Source organism: Neolamprologus multifasciatus, chromosome 16 (genome assembly GCF_963576455.1).
Source record: "Neolamprologus multifasciatus chromosome 16, fNeoMul1.2, whole genome shotgun sequence".
In the NCBI taxonomy this organism is placed as follows: Eukaryota; Metazoa; Chordata; class Actinopteri; order Cichliformes; family Cichlidae; genus Neolamprologus; species Neolamprologus multifasciatus.
This window is the reverse complement of record NC_140454.1, coordinates 25,661,062-25,679,423: the sequence shown is the minus strand read 5'-3', so window position 1 is coordinate 25,679,423 and position 18,362 is coordinate 25,661,062. Positions and strand designations below refer to the sequence as shown.

The 18,362-nt window shown below is 38.1% G+C and overlaps 1 protein-coding gene across 3 annotated transcripts in view; it reads right to left on the bottom strand.

Annotated features, from left to right (window-relative positions):
* Positions 1–18,362, bottom strand: part of thsd7ba (thrombospondin, type I, domain containing 7Ba) — a 197,395-nt gene that overhangs the window by 27,521 nt on the left and 151,512 nt on the right. The gene's annotated exons all lie outside the window — the stretch shown is intronic.

The window sequence follows — 18,362 nt, the reverse complement described above, 5'->3', positions numbered from 1 at the left end:
GTGCCATAAAAGCAGAAATTGTGGCAATTTGTTGCCCTGGGGCATTCAGATGTGCCATAACACAATGCCACAATCTTTCCAGGAATCTCAAATTCACCGAAAGGTCAGACTGAAATGTTGAGAGAAACTGCAAAAAACCAAAGCGCTACATCTCAGACTGTAGAGGCCTCAGTCAGCATTAAATGTCCACGACAGTACAATTATAAAAAGACTGAGAAAGTAGGGCTTGTTTGTGAGTGTTGTCATGAGAAATCCTCTTTTCTCTAAAAAGAACAAGGCTTAGCTTTGCAAAGTTGCATCAGAACAAACCTCAAGACTTCTGGAATAATGTCTTTAGCCATTATGCACACAGCATCGCAACATAAAACATCCCATACTAGCCGTCAAGTACAGTGGTGAAGGCATGACATTTGGTCATGTTTTGCAGCCACAGAACCTGAGCACATTGGGTTCATTGACCCAACCATGATCTCCCCCTATACCAAAGTATTCTATTCTACAGTCAAATGAGAGCTTATCTGTATGACAGCTAAGTCTTGGCTGGGTTATGTAACAGGACAATGATCCCAAGCATACCACCAAATCCACAACAGAATGACTGAAAAACAAATTAATCAAGGTCTTGCAGTAGCTCAGTCAAAGTCCAGACCTCAACTTCATAGAAATGCTGTTGTGGAACCTTGAGCTTTGCAAAAATGAAAGCCCACAAGCCTCAATGAACTGAAAGAAAGGTATAAAGAAGAATGGGCCAAAATGTGAGAAATTGACAAAATCACAGAAAATGACTACATGCTATTGCTGCTAAAGGTTCTTCTAAAAGCTACTGCATCATGGGGTGCACTTAGTTTGTTTTTCTTTTGGTAAATAAGTAAAGAAAAGATGGAAACTGTTGTATGTTGTTTTATACCTGAGGTGTTTTAGAAGCTCTTAAGGCTCAGAAGGGCTCTTTTCCCCCCTGATTATCATATTACCATACGTAAAACCTTGGAATTGAAAAAGGTTTAATTTCTTTTGACTGTATATTCTTGTGCTGATAAATTCCCATTAATGCCAATGCAGCAAGTTTTTCCTTGTCATTTTGAATCATTCTTTCATTTATGCCTTTTTCCCACTTGAATTGCATCAGAATAAGTAAAAATATTTAGCAGTGAATATAAAGTCCCATATTTACAGAGGAAAAAACAATCTACTTGCAAGACATGGAAATAAAACTCCATGGCTTCGCTAGATGCTAATTTGTACATGGCTCCTGCCCAAAAAACAAGTACACACATACCTACTGTACTCAAGAATTTTACCCAGTGATGCGCAAGTGCACATAAAAAGACAACACACCTATACACAATCAGATAGATAAAAGACCAACACAAAAGGACTTGAAGCACCAGCAGGCCCTTCAGCAGGGATGGCATTTTATTGTAAACAGAGAGAAAATGGAACACGAAGCCTTGATGCTGAGCAATCTATTCTATAAATCTCTTTCATAGTGTCACTGTGTGCCTCCAACTTCAAATAGGCTCTGCAATTATTGTCAGTAGGCCCATGGATGAGCTAAAAAACAATGGCACCACTGAGAAACACAGTAGGATCTATTCTGGGGTGATGATGACCTCTAAAATACACTCATGAGATGATAACTTAAAATGTGTCAAAATACAGTATAATAGAGCCTTGCTTTTGAAGACGTCAATTTGGGATTTTTCAGAAGAGAAACACAACACTGCTGAATGAAAATACAAACAAACTGATTTAAGATGACAGAAGATGAAGCTGGGATAGGAAAAGAACAGAACCAGAGGTGGCAAAAGTACAGACTTCCTGTACTTAAGTAGAAGTACAGATACCTGGTTAAAAATACTCCAGTAATAGTTGAAGTGCTGAAGCAGGTTTTTTACTCAAGTTAAAGGAGAAAAGTACAGGCTGTTAAATGTACTCAAAGAAAGTAAAAAAGTTACTCTTTGAAGTATGATTCTACCACATATTTTTGTGCAAAGGCAACTTAACCTTGTGCTATTTAAATAAATAACTAGTTTCTGTTGTCTACATTAACTCAACACCTAAACAGTAAAATGAGTCAGGAGATACCGGGGGATTCAGCAAGTGAGCTTCAGTAGGTTTTCTTATGTGATCTGCAGACCTGCTGCTCTTCGTGGATTTACACAACTGAATTCAACAAGATGTCAGTACTTTCACAAGCTATGGTGGCTGATGTTGATCCCCTAACATTGACACTATACTGTTTTTACACTAGACAGCCTTATAACACTTTAATAAATTAATAGATAGATTAATAAACTGAATTCCAAATTTATACTGAGTCACAGCCATTCTGTGAATGTACTCTTTCAATACGCTATACTGTATAGCCATTTAGGGCTGGGCCAAATCATACCGTTCACGGTAATACCGGTATAATGTTGGGCAACGACAAGAAAATGAAATATCGCGATAGAATATGGGTAAAATGTGCATGCGCCGTGCCTTTGGTTTCATACGCACATGGCAAAAAAGGCACGGCGGCGACGGAGAATGACAAGAGCGAAAGTTGAATGAAATGGATGAACCATCCAAACGGATGAACCAGAACTGGTTTGTAAAAATGCTGCAACTTCAGTGGTGTGGAACTGGTTTAGCTTTCGTCCGTCAGATACACAACAAAGCACTATTTTTGGTAGAGCATGCTAGCGGGCCGTCGTTATTACCGTGTTGTTTGGAAAATACGGCACACTTAAAATCAATCCTTTGATTTTTATGAAAATTGACAGTGCCCCTTATAATCCTGTGTGCTTTATGTTTGAATTCTGGTTGTGTTTACTGACCTCGAAATGATTTTATGTGGTACATGGCGCTCGAAAATCTGTCAAATGTTTCAGTGCGACTTTGCTAAGCTACGAACCCGCACCACTTGATGGATTGTCGGAGCATTACGGCTATCGTAGGCCGGAGCCTCGCGGAGTGATACATACTGTGCTTCAACATAATATTACTGTATTGTGTGTGTATAACTTCTTTTAAAGTTTTGTGGATATTATACATGGTTATGCTGAGGATATGTCGGCCAATTTCCACTGGAAATGCCTTTTGGTTAAACTGTCAGCAAGGAATTTGCATTTGCACTGTTAAATTTTTATATAACTTTAATGCACATAAAAAACAGCTGCTTGTTCAAGTGAAAATACATTGATGGGGTTTTTTTTGCACTAATAAAATTGTGGCGTTGCAAAGTATTTTGTCTAGTGTCAATTATATCGTCAGTTATATCGTTATCGCAAATTTTCAAATGTATATCATGATAAATATTTTTGGTCATATCGCCCTGCTCTATTGCCATGTATAGTAGCCACAATAGAAGAGCACTGTTTAAGCATTGTTTAAACCACTGTAGTTGTTTTATGTTGCGAGCATCACAAAAGCACATGGCCAACAGAGACCTGACCGTAGCTGCACTTAATTTTAACAGTTGGTCATTGACCATTGAGTTGGTTCTTATCATCCTCACCCTCTCTCTCTCATAACTGTCTTCCAATTAGTTTTCTTACTATCAAACACTTTCATGAACCAAAGCCCTTACAAGATTTACAGTCTGTCTAACATCCCCTTTGGACCCACTGCTGTGTTGGCTCTACTGCAGGGCAACGCCGTGACTTTCTGTAATTACACAAATTGATTGGCAATCATGCTTTGAAATAATCTCCTTTTCTCATTTATTTTGTAATCTATTACAAGAACCTAGCTCACCAAGACAGGAATACATTAGCAGAGACATTTTGCAAGTACTTAACCTTGCACCATAATAATAGATGTGGTCAAATATCTTTTTCCACATACAAGAACCTCAGCATCCGCCCTTGTCTTTTGCAATTCATATCACTAGTGTATGTGAAGAAATTCTGTTTCAAATAAAACAGTCCAACTGTAAACACTTGTGAAGCCATACAGTGAGCTAAAAAGGACAAGTCCACACTAACTGTGGTGTTTAACCTTATCTATAACTTCTGCATATTTACAAAACTGGGAATATGTCTAAAAATTCATGTGATATGAGAATATGTGTATGTATATGGAAAATTTGACAAATATTTTGCAGACAGTAACAAAAACAGATGTGCATAAGCACCAGTCTCAGAGATCCCACAGATGTGGGAGCAATGGCCATTTTTTCAGGACTTGTGGTCTGGCCAGCTGATGTCAGAACAAAGACCCATCCCCGTTTTGTCTGGCGGTCGTGGCATACAAATTTTTAAAGAGGTCGGTCAGTGGTTTTGAGGTTTCATTCCATTAACTAACAAAGGAACTACAAAAAGAAAACAATTCATTATTTATTATTATCTTTTCTCTATAACTTGCTTTGGACATGACAGCGGTTCTACCATGAGCTTCTTGTTCACTGCTGCATTTCCATAGCTTAAAACACAAAAAACTTGCCACATAATTACCATGCTCCGTTGTTGTGTGCGCAGCTGAAATGCCATGGATGATTCCAGGATGTGTCAGGGTAGTGGCTAGCTTCTGAAAAATATGACCTTTCTGCAGTATTTCCCATGAATATTGTTATTTCCTTCTATGTGAACTTTTCTTCTTCCACTTTTACCCATTAGTCACAAAAATACTACATCAAATAACAGTGCAAGAAAATAATTTGTCTTACTACTGGGCATATTCCTCATAGTTTTGAAATGTTTATTAGTGCAAAATGGCTTTAGGAAGCTCAAAGAAACACACTGGAGGTGTGACAATGTGACAGCAACACCCTGTGAAGCTAAAGTAAAAGAAACACCTGCAAGCTGACTTTTGAATATAAATTCAGTGTTCATTATTTGAAAGTGTCATGAATTTGGTTTCATCCAAGACATATTTAATTAAAGACGTTCCATCATTTTACCCACAACATTTAACTTCTGGAACAATTCTATTTGTTGACAGAAACATCCTTTTGCATTGGCCATCGACATGCGTTTCTGATTTATCAGCAAACACACCTGTTTATCTCATTTGTAATGAATTAATTTTGCTATTTTCCCAACTGTTTTGAATCTAAATGGAAAATAGACTCTATCTCTTAGAACACTTCAATATAAAAGATGAGAAGTGAAAATCACATATTATCAAGTTACTGCTAAATGGGTAGCACAGTAGTGCAGTGCTTAGCAACGTCACTTCACAGCCTTTGCCTGGTTGTCTCTGGATACTAACAGTTGTTAGTTTATTTAATTGGTACAGCTAACCTTTTTTATAACCCCACTTCTGAAGAGGTGTGTAAATATTGTGTAAAATTACAAAACAAAACAAAAACAGAATGCAATGGTCTACATATCTTTTAGATCCATATTTTATCCACAGTAGAACATTTTAAAATATGGTAAATGGTCTGATTCTTATATAGCGCTTTTCTACTCTCACGGAGTACTCAAAGCGCTCTATACAACATGCCTCATTCACCTAATCACACCACATTCTCACAAGCACTTTATCTACACTTAGTGCTTTCTAACGACATTCATAGTCCATCGCAGTCCATCCATGTTTTACAAAAAGAATTTAAAATTTCAATTTGTGTGACAACAACATTTAACTTTTCCTCAGTCCATTTTTAAGGCGCTTAGGCCATGGAAGACAGCAACATTTCTCTATCATGCTCACATAATGCTCCTTTGTATGATAGCACTTTCACCTGCATTTGTGGCACACTTTTATTGACCTGTTGCAAATGAACCTAACTACTTACTACTAACTACTTCCTCTTTAGTCCCACTTACTTTCCCAGCCTTTTATTGCCTGTCCCAGCTTTTTTGAGATGTGTTGCTGCAATCAAATTAAAAATGATTTCTTTTCTTCAGATTTTTCATGAATTGTATCAGTTAAAGAATTGATATAGGGGTTTATGAGATTTGCAAGTCATTGTATTTTTATTTCAATTTACGTTTCACACAGTGTCCCAACTTTCAACTTTCTATTTGCTTTTGATCATCTGGTTGGCTAGAGACCTCGAAGGGCTTTAAAATGTAGCCTGTTTGAGGATAATGGCAGCACTTCAAACTTTCTTAACAAATACGCAGGGTCTGGCTTACAGGGGGAGAATATCATTTACCCAAGCAATGCCCTTAGTTAATTGCACCTCAATGGTCATCAGAAGCTCCATCAGAATATGACTACAAAAGTCTGTCTTTCTAATGAAGCCAATGATGAGTTCACCATCTGGCTGCAGCCAGGTAAGCACAAGACATCTAACATTAATCCTGCAATTTGGGATCCATCCATTCCCTTGAGTTGCTATGGGCTGTGTTTGATTTTCAACAGAGGGATGAACGAGACTTGACTGAGGAAAATTATCTGTATTCACTAATGATTCCAACAGAACGGGGTGTACCCATACACTGCATATGAAAATGAATGTAGGTTTTAGAGGTTTTAGAGTCACACTGGGAAACTTTGGTTCTCTTTAACCTTTTAAAAACTTTCTTGATTTGCTTATGATCTCAACCACTAGTTTGAAATTTTATTCAATACAGGACATTCATTTTGTCAACTGTAATCAAAAGGACAATACAGCAGGGTATGCTTTAGGGAATTGTCGGGTAAAAAGGGGTGGTTTAATTTTATTTTAGTAGTAGCATGATTATTATATAAGAATAATTTAATAAGGGTTGGATTAAACATTGATTGAAGCTATTGACATTACATTTAAGATTTGTATTACAGTGATTGCTATAACCTGGTGTTAATTTAGCTTTCTGTAAATGCTCAACTCAAGCATGTTCTATTTTCATTTCATAGTCTATATTAAATCTTTGGTGCAGGAGAATTGCTGTGTGTGAATGTTATAATATAATAATATTCTAAATAAACTTCATCCAGTGATAAGATGAAAATGAGTTAACACCACCATACTGGCAAGGATAGATGCACACAGTATATGCCACAATAATATAAACACTTTCAACAAATTATGGTATGGAAATTACCAACATGACACACTCATAACGATGACATAACACCTGTCACGGCGATGAAGAGAGTCCCTAAGAACATTTACAACAAAGCAGAACAGCTAGTAACATCAAAGCAGCAGCTATCAATTTATTCACAGAGCCCGAGAAGTAAAATGCCTGAAAGTATGAACAATCAAGTGCCTTTACGGTAAGCATAGCCGATGCTGTACTTGCCAAATCTCAAATTTGCACTTGAATAAGGCAAGCAAAGCAGCTTACATTACTGAATAATGTCACAATAATTGTGTACTTTGGGCTTTATTTTTGCTGCACTGTGAACAGTCATTATTGAAGATTTTCGAAACAACAAGACAGGGGTGCCTCTGTTACGGTAGGTCATACAATCTGGCATACAAAGAGCTCTCAAAAGCACTTATAGGTCGACACAGTACGAAGAAAATATTGCATATAATGGCTGATATAGTGTCTGTCACCACTGCACCCTTATTTACTCTGGGGAAGTACAACGGCCCACTTGTGTGTCTTCAGTACAAGCCAAGGTTCCTGCAAGATTTATCATATCAATGTTGATTAATGGTACTTTTCACAACAGTACAAAGTACTGACATATTACTGCCAAAAGCAGGTATAACCTTTGTTTTCAATGTTCCATGCACCGGATGAGCACATGCACACGGTCTGCACAAAAATAATTAAATATTTGCTTATGGCTTCAATTTGCCTTCTGCTCAGTACATTGCACCACTACATCTTACATGCTGTGTAAACTGTTTTGCTCATTATATTTGTTGTGCATCCTTATTTGATGCGCAAATGAAGACAGACTTGTTTTATAAAATAAAACAAAAATATGTTAGACTATAAGTTACATTAAAAACATTTTTCATTATGCGGTTATCCTGAAGCAAAGGACATGATGACTCACAGCTGCTGGCTGTCACAGTGACATGAAAGGTTTTCTGGCTTGAGAATTTTTCAGGAAAAAAAATGACATTCTGAGATGACTGAATCTGACTTGACAAACCCAGCTAAAATGGCTAAAGGCAACATGGGCAAGTTTTGGCTGCTTGTGGAAGATGTATATCCAACACTGCTCGCAGAGTTGTGCATTCCCAACGTCATATGAACATGATGTGGCTCTCTCATCTCTGGGATATATGAAAGCAACTCTCTGTCAGTAAGAAATATAATTTTTTTATATTTTGCCTCAGTACACCACCGCAGTTAAGTTGTAGGAATTACAGCCACTTTTATACATAGGCCCTCATTTTCAAAGGCTCAAAAGTATCTTGACAATGAACTGAAATGACCAGGTTTAGGTGTGGGCAAATCGATAATCTGGAGCATTCTTAAAAACAGGGAATGCACTGGCTAGTGTTGAGAATAGATTCCTTAATGTACATCAACGTTAAAGAGAATATAGTTGTGATTGCTTGCAACATTATAATATTGTGGTGATGGGTGTAAGGATACAAAATAGCAAATAGGCCTTGGATGGGAACAAAGAACTGAGGGTGAGGGGCAGACAAAGGGCAAATGGGCACTACCATAAAAGGAGATGGGGGTCAGGGTGTCAGCACCCTTGGCCACTGTACTAGTGTATTTCCATTGTGGGGGTGTTTACTGTAGGGGGAGGAGACCAGAGGTTACAACTGTAACTGTTGTGTGGAGTTCTTTAGATCAGCCTTTAGCATAGGACTGCATAGGAATGCAGTGTGCTGATCTCCAGATGCATCTGTAAGAATAATGGGTAATAAAAGGATTGTGTAAACCATGTCTCGGCACTAGCTTAACAACATCAAAAGGACTCCAGAAACATGGAATGCTAAAGTGTATGAAAAACAAAAACAATCTTTGAAAACTCTTTGGACAGATCAAACAAAGATACATTTGTACCAGAATGATAGGAATGAGAATGTTTGCAGAAGAGAAGGAACACCTTATGAGCTGAAATATATTCCATCATCTGGCAAACATAGTGGAGACAGTGTTATAGTATGAGCATGTGTGTCTGCTAGTGGAACTGGACCAGTAGTATTCTTGATAATGTGACTGCATAAAGAAGTAGCAGGGTGAATTCTTATGTGTACAAGGCTATTCATTCAGATTCAGTGAATTGAAGGCTCTTTACAATGTAAATGGGTAACGACTCAAAAAACAAAGCACAGCCAAACAACCCAACAGTTTCTAAAAGCAAAGAAACAGGACACCTTATCAACATATTTAGCTAGCTTCGGCACACAATGTGTGTTGGTAAGAATGTTAGATTCGATGTGTAGGTTGAAGAGTATTTTATTTAGTCTGGCTGGTAGGAGAACAGCACACAATGCAGGCTCTAAGGTAGGTAAAACTCCCAGAACTCCAATTTCCCAGCAAACATATGCAGACTCAATTATTTTTTAAACTTGTTTATAACAGTTTTGGCATAGAGACATTAATAACGGTCACATGTTCATGAAGTGTGATTAGCTAATCCTCACAACTTTAACGGGACCTTGGTTTAGGTCGAATTGTATAATGCATGAACAACAGACACATCTTTTAATCATTTACTAAGTGAACGGAGTTAATTATCCTTTCAAAATAAGATTTAAAATCTGTAGAGAAAATCTGATAAACTAAAACACTTGAAGCCAATTACACCAAATGTATTAAAGATTTATCAACAAGAGCTAAGCCATGAGGAAACACTAGATAAATATCAAAAACAAGTGCTGACAAGACTAGTAGAAATTTAATCCTGTTTTAACCAACAGCATCAAACATTTACATGTGTTACTAAAAAAACAGAGTGAGCTTGGGTATCATAAACAGCAGCACCATTAGAGCTTAGCTTGGCAGCAGTACCAGCATACACCATGACATTTCTCATCAGTAAATGTGTGGTTGAGATAAAAAAAACAAATTGTCAGTAAATTAAGGCCTATTTAAAACTGTGTCTCACCATTTTCATTTTCTTTTCTCTAAAGCAAGACACTGTTACCCAGTAGGATCAGCAGCCCCGTAGCTTACTGACAAATACATGTGAATGGAGCCAAGAGATCAAGCAATGGCCAAGAAAGCACAACATACCTTCTTTTGACTCTGTCAAAACAAAACAGAGAGTCCTGGAAATAACTGTTGACTGTTGTATTGTATCTAGGATATGGTGGGTAAAATCTTAATAATTTACATCTACATATCATTTACATATACATATACTTATAATTAAAATTCTGTCTTACCTTTTAAAAAAGTGGCATCGTTTTTTTTAAATAAATAAGGAATTTCTTTTGGGACTTTTAAACAACAGTGATGTTTGATGCATGCAACAAGCCCTATTCCCCTATCCTTCACACTGACATTCATACAGCACCTACTGCATACATACAAGGCTTTCTCTCTAATAGACACAGTCACCCACATGGATTGATGCATCGGTGCAGTCTGGTGACAGAATAAGCCCAAGATTGAACCGCTGACCACTATTGACCTGTTTCCAATTCACTACAAAAACAACACTGTTTGTAAAAACTTAAATTAAATATAATTATTCATTCTTATATACGGGATAGATGAAGCATCATCCTTTGAGAAATGGAAAAAAATGCAGAAGTCAACAATCACGTCAGTGAAACTGTTCGACTTTCTAATTTAATGTAACATATTTCACAGCATGAGGATTTTTGTTGTTTTGTTTCAAAGTCCACAAGGTGCGCAGCAGGGAAGGCAATTTTATTAATTTTGCATCTTGCTTGTTGTTCACCAAAAAATTCTTAAAACAGCATCCACAGAGAAACCGCTTAGCACACATAGTGCATACAGTGTAGACCCCAAGGCCTTAACAGAATTAAGACATGTGTTATATGGAAAGTGAATATAGTACTTGACATCTCAGCATTTGGTGGTAAACGGTTGGAGTTTTGATGAAACTCAGATATCTCTAGTAATTATAGATCCAATTTGTGTTTGCCTTGGAGCTCAGCTTTGACATCTGTGAGCTCTCAGTGGCTATCTCTCAGGGCATCTTGTGTTTAGCAGTATGCTACAAATAGTGGTACTCTTACATCAATGAGAAGGGGTTCATCATTTCATTAGAAAGATTTTTGGGTGAATTTATAATTATGTTTAAAAATGTGGGATATACAGTGGTGTGAAAAAGTGTTTGCCCCCTTTACGATTTCTTACTTTTTTTGTATGTTTGTCACACTTAAATGTTTCAGATCACCAAACTAATTAAAATATTAGAAAAAGATCCCCAAAAGTTGATTCTGTTCATCTGGTTTTCAGTTTTCAGTGAGAGAAACATTTTGTCACTCATCCAAGTGACTTCTGCAGTCTCAGTTGAATGCAGGTTTCCCCAACCTTATAAACAATTCTTTTGTACAATGACTGAAACTAGCATCACTGACAAGATCTTCAGTGGTGCCTTCCTGCAGAAGGCACAGAGTCAGCTGCTCAATGAACAGGTGAGACAACATTTTTTTTTACCATCGATGTTCTAAAATCAAAAGAGGCGCGGATCTGACAGAGACTTACAATGTTTCCAGATGAGAATACTCTTCAAAAGGTGTTTGACTTCACTAAGAAGGCTCGTCTAGCACAGCATGAAAGTCTAAGACCAGGCAACAAAGGAAGTTTGACCCACTTGTTGTGCGTTGGAAACACCAGCAAAATACGGAAATTCTAAGCGTCCAGATGAGAGAAGGATGCTGCAGTGGGTAAAAAATTTGTCTGACAGACAACTCACCCAAGCAAAGAGGAGAAAAAGGGTTGCTGTGACACAGAGAAAAATCCCGCTAGTAGAACTGATCACAGCCACAGAAACTGCATTGCTGAGACAGGCTGAAACTTTCATCTGCAGCTGCTCTGCTTCCACATCTGCAATGTTGTTGTTTTGAATTACTAAGCCTCCAGTCTATTTACACCTAGAGGCCAGTGCCCACTCTTTCATCTTTTGCCATCTTACAATACTGTGATTGCAGCCAGGGCTGGACTGGGACAAAAAATCGGCCCGGGCATTTTGACTAGAGACCGGCCCACCAAAAATGTGACGTCATTCAGGGGTAAAACTGCAAAGGATTCTGGGAACTTGTGGCAAGCGGTACTAGCGCATGCAGGCTTTCAACTGAACTCAGTTACACAGCGATAAAAAGAAACACAAAAAATGGCAAGAAACTGTTGTATTATTAACTGCAATAGCCGGTGTTGTGCCAAAAAGTGATTGTCTGCCAAAAACTGATTTCCGGTATTTGCCAAAAACTGATTGCTCGTATTTAAATTGCTATAAGTAACTTGTTGGGCTATAATATGTGAAACAAATGTCAAATGCATCCCTCATGGATGACATAAATTCATATTGAGCTACAAACAACATTAGTGTAACAAGGTAGAAGCCGCAATCAGTCTTTGGCAGTGACTTTTATATAACCTTTATTTATGCCGGTAAAAAAAAGTCTAATTAACATTAAAAATGTCTTTTGTAAGAAGTAGTTGGACAGCAGAAATGGCTCAAATATTACAATAGTTCTGTAAAAATATTTAAAGTGGGGATAAAGGACCGGATTGGTTATAATGTAAGTACAATAACACAGAATTGTAAAGATACTTGAAAAAACAGATAATTTTTTAATGCCATATATAGCCCCTTTGTAAACGCTGTTCACCGAAGTCTATTTACTAACATAGATATTACACATAAAAAATACACGCAAACATTGGAAATCAGTTTTTGGCAGGCAATCACTTTTTGGCACAACACCTGTTGCATGACAGCCACGGGAAGCCGACAGGTAAAGAGATCGGTTGTTATCGGATTACGTCGTGGAAATTGTTTAAGCCATGTTTCCGAAGTAACAAAGAGCCGATGGATGGCCTATAAGATTGCTAAACAAGGGGGAGGGTGCATCCGACCTCCTCGGCTGTAATTGGTCCAGCCCAGAGTCGATCCTGACCAATTGGCCAATCCAACACCTTTAATTATTTATACCATTCCAAAAAAAAACAAAAAACAAAATGATCGGCCCATAAAAACAAAAAATCGCCAGCGGCCCACCGGGCAAATGCCCGGTATGCCCGATGGCCAGTCCAGCTATGATTGCAGCCATTCCTCAACTGTTTGGAATGGTACTCATGGCCATTGATCAATTGTCACTGATCAATGAGCTTTGATCAGTGATTGTTGATTAATGGTCATGACAGTTTGTATATTAATGGCTACGTTTAAAAAAAGGGATTGCTCCCTAAACCTAATAACTGACCGGGCCACCCTTAACAGCAGCAAGCATTTACAATAACTCTCAATGAGTCTTTTACAGCACCGTGGAACAATTTGTTTCACTCATCTTTGCAGAATTGTTGTAATTCAGCCATATTGGAAGGTTCTCGATCGGATTCAGCTTAGGTCACTCCAAAGTCTCTATTTTGTTTCTTCTTAGCCATTCAGAGATAGACTCACTGGTGTGATTTGGTCCTACTGCAGAACCCATTTGCCCTTCAGCTTGAGGTCACGACCAGATGGCCGGACATTCTCCTTCAGGATGTTTGGGTAGAAAGCAGAATTCATGTTTCCATTTACCACAGCAAGTCTTCCATATTCTGAGTATTTTCTCAAAAGTCTTAGGGATCATCAAGATATTTTCTTTATGTTCCTTTTGCTCAGCAGTGGTTTTGGTCTTGAAACTCTGCCATGCAGGCCATTTTTTGCCCGGTCTCTTTCTTATGTTGGAGTCATGAACACTGACCCTAACTGAGACAAGTGAGGTCTGCAGTTCTTTAGATGTTGTTCTGGGTTCTTCTGTGACCTTCTAAATGAGTCATTGATGCGCTTTTGGAGTAATTTTAGTAGGCCACTCCTGGGAAAGTTCATCTCTTTTCCTGGTTTCTCCGTGTGTGGATAATGGCTCTCACCATTGTTCATTGGAGTCCCAATCCCCTAGGAATGTCTTTTTAACCCTTTCCAGACTGATAGATGTCAGTGACTTTGTTTCTCAGCTGTTTCATTGGATTGTGGCATGTTGTGTTGCTTTTTGAGATTTTTTAACCTGCATCAGTTTTTCAGATAACTTCTATTTAACTGACTTCTTCATTCAGCAGGTCTGGCAGTAAGTAATCAGTCCTTGGTGTGGCAGTGAAACTGATGTCAGGTTTATAAAAATGTGGTCAATCACCGTTAATTCATGATTTAACAACGTGGGGGCGATCACATTTTCACATAGGGCCATGTAGGTCAGGATTTTCTTTCCCCTTAATAAACACCATTTAGAAACTGTTTTATCTTTGTCTAATATTTAAATTTGTTTGATGATCTGAAAGATTTAATTGTGACAAACATACAAAGAAATAAGAAATCAGGAAGGGGGCAAACACTTTTTCACACCACTGTTTATACCTGTACTCCACAATTAAAAATAAGGGTATATATGAGACACTTATCATGCTGGGGAACCCATACTAACTGTAATGAAAATTAACCAATAAACATCATGTGTATGCAACTTTAAAATCTCTCCTAATTTAAAGCTTTCCCTCTTGTTTCTCCTATTTTCATAGCTGACAATATGTCGAGGCTTCAAGATGGAACTTATTTTGAGAAATTGAGAGAGACAGCCATGTATTGCCAGTGGTGTCTTCACTTTAGTCTATGGCCAGGCACCCATGACAGCAGTCACGTGTTTCCTGATGCAATGTTTATAAAAAATACTGTCAGTTTTGTATTTATAACTCCACTTTCTCTGAGAGAAGTGGCATACACATAGTGTATTTCAAGGAGACAGACTGAAATATTTTGAGCAGTCTATTACTAAAAACAACAAAAATAAAAAACTGTTTTGGAAATATATATATATATATATATACACACACACACACACATATATATATATATATATATATATATATATATATATATATATATATATATATTAGGGGTGCAGCAATACACAAAATTCACGGTTCGGTTCGATACTTTGGTGTCACGGTTCGATATTTTTTCAATACATAAAAATGTTCATGCCTTTTTAATTTGTCATTTGTTAAAATTATAAATATATATATTTTAACTCAAAAGTACAGTTTTTAAATTTAATGTTGCTGAAACAACAAAATAATAAAAATAAATAAATCTATCTGATCGAGAAATCACTCATCTCTGAAAAAGAGAGTTACATTACATTACAGAGAAAGGGCTCTTTCCAAAATAAAAGCTATACTATACCCTTCTTCTGGGCTATACTCTCAGCAGCATATTAAACATATCAGGTCCCCATAAGGAGAATCATATGTTAACGGCTGTCTAAATGACTCGGGTAAAGTTTGTAGCATGCATACTTGTTGTTTTTGTCTGCTTCCACTTGTCTTTGTACTAGGATGATATCGGCTAAATGTGCAGTCATATCCCACTAGTGCTGTCAGCGTTAATCTTGTTAAAATGACATTAACGCCATAACGCAGCAAATCTCCGTTAACAAGTTACCCCGGATCGTTCCATGCGTGGGGCTGGACGGCGTCAACACGTTAACAAGCTAACTGCGCTAACGCACTAGTTCCCATCAATTGAGCATTGGCACATCCGACATTCTGTTTTACTTTTGTCCATGACGTGCTTACCATCAGGGTCATGCTTCACATGAAAAACAAAATAGTTCCAAAGGCCAGATCTGAATGACGGTGAGGGAGGTTCAATTTCAGGTAGCATTGAGGCAGTTGCCATGTTGCAACGAGCTTAGCTTCTGTCTTGCTAGCTTGCGCTGCAGTCAGTGGATCTGCACTCGACAGTGCAGCCTAGGCGGAGTAGTCAAACGCAGATCCACTCTGCGCTCAACACAGACAGCATCGTCAGAAGAAGAGTTGATAAAATAAATAAAAAATGTTGTATTGTTCGGTACATATGCGTACTGAACCGAAAGCACTGTATCGAATGGTTCAAAATCGATACATGTGTTGTTGCACATAGATTTGGCAAGGTAGTTAAATTTTGGCAGATACTGACAGCATCATGCAGTTGCTGCAGATTTGCTGGTTGCACATTCATGATGTGATTCTCCTATTCCACCACATCCCAGAGGTGCTCTATTGGATTGACATCTGGTGACTCTGGAGGTCAATTGAATACAGTGAACACAATGACATGATCCATAGCCTATGGTTTGTCAAGAAAATATCCCCCACATCATTACACCACCACCAGCAGTCTGAGGTGGATCCCTGCTTTACTGTCCAAATGCCGGAGTAAATATTAAGACTCATTAGACCAGACAAGATCTTTCCAGTTTTCTTTTAGAAGATCTTCTTATCAGTGGTGAATTGTAGACTCAATATCCTGTTGATAGCTGCTAGCTGACAGGAGTGGCCTAGGTCTTATCCACTTGGACTGTCCGAGCAAATGACCCACCACAACTCACTTTGGGATGGGTGGGTCGATTTGGGAGATGAAATGTGTCCCATTGTGCTGGATGAGGACTAACTTGCATTATTTCAGTTAATGAGTTTTACACAGATATACTCACTTTTTTTGGTAACCTGTAACTGAAATTATACTCAGCTTGACCTTGGATGTTAGGTACATACTAATGATAGAAAGATGCGCCCACTCATGTTCACATTTTGGTCTATCTCCAATTAATCTAAACATAGTTTTGCTATGATTTATATACAGTCAGTGTTGCAGCTGGATCCATACATGGATAAAATCAAAAACATTGGCTAGTTGTGACTGAACAACTGCTGTTTAGGGGTGGCGTTTATCAAAGTGCAAACAAGAGTACCGAGTTTTTAGTATTCTTCAACATGAAGTTAATTCTTTACTTACTCATTTCCCACTTGTACACCACAGCTTGGGGACTTTTTTCAGTGAGAGTGATGCATGCATTATTCATCATGATTAACTTGTTCATGGTCATTCATTTATCAGTACAAAAAGAAAAAAGAAAATATATACATACATATGGACTTGCTCATTAACAGCACACTTTTGAGTTTACTTTACAGAGCAGCTTCTGCACAGCCTTTTTGACATTGTAGCCATTATTGCTCATTATTTCCATGGTGGCTCTCTCTCTCTCTCTCGCTTTCGTTTTCCTTCTTGCTCTGGCTCTACCTATCTCTATCTCTCCCCCTATCTTTTGCGCTCACTCAGCCGTGTGACAAGAAGATGATTTGTGGCATGCTGTAAATTTTATAACTGTCGAGCCAATCACTTCTGGCTGGGGCTCAAGGGGAAACATCTGCTGGTAGGTGTGAGGCTAGACTTTGGCTACAGCAATTCACAGTTCAGAGTCAGCGACAGGAAAGCAAGTGTTTGTGAAAGAAGAGAGACCAATTAGGATTGAGAATTTTCGTTGTCGTGAAATACTCCTAACAGACATTAACTAAATTTTTACAAATGTAAAAATAGAGAGCAATGGACGATAGTTACTTTAGGACAAAGCCAGGATAAACCAGAGGATAAATCTTTCTTTGACATCTTGTTGAGACCATTTAGAAGTTTCCTCATTTGACATAACAGGAGGAAGAACCCTCGCAGCTCTATGCCTACAGAACTAGCACAAAGGTTAGAGTATCTCTCCACCCACACTTTGGACAGATGTACTTCACTTTAAATGGCCAATTTAGCAATGTTAACAATGAGCCCCACTCCACAGTCTGAATAAATCCATGAGGACATGGGCAACAGTGAGCTCCAATTTAAGTGTTGAGGGTTATTACAGGGCATTACAACAGGGGCCATATAGACCTTGTTAGTGGGCACTTAACCATCTGTACACAAATCTCCACTAGAACACATTAGAATATTTTTCACACAGCCATGCCTCATCTCCATACTGACCTCTACAAACTAAAGTGTCCTTTCAAGCCCATTCAAGCATAGAGGCAGCATTCATAAAACACTTCCCCTCTTTAAACCGTGACCCCACGAGAGATGTGCTGTCACAAAATATTCAGGGCTGTGCAAAAAAACCTGACTGTGGAATATCAAAAGCTCCCATCTGTCCACTTCCCTCCTCTCTATTCTCTCTTTTTTTTGTAACTTAATTTTCTTCCATTTTTATGTCAAGGAAAGGGCATGTCTTGCAAGGCCATTGATTTGGCGACTCAAAACACCAGGCAATGAACTGATCACCCCAGAGTCCCTCTGCCTAAAGGGTAATAAACCTTGTCATTGAAATGTGAGCAGAATTCATCAAAGGTATCCTAAAAGCCTAAATGAGATGTGTCAAACACTCACATGGAAACTGCAGCATGCACCATACAAATGTTTCCTGTATAAGATAGTGTGTGCCTGCGTACAGCAAGGAGAACACTATTAGCACTAAGAAAGTATTTGTTTCCACATTTAGCATAATTCTGTGTTGCATGTACTGCAGAAGTACACGTGACTTCCATTATTTGTTATTATTAATCTCTGGCTCTCTTTCACGGTCAGTCTTTTCTTCT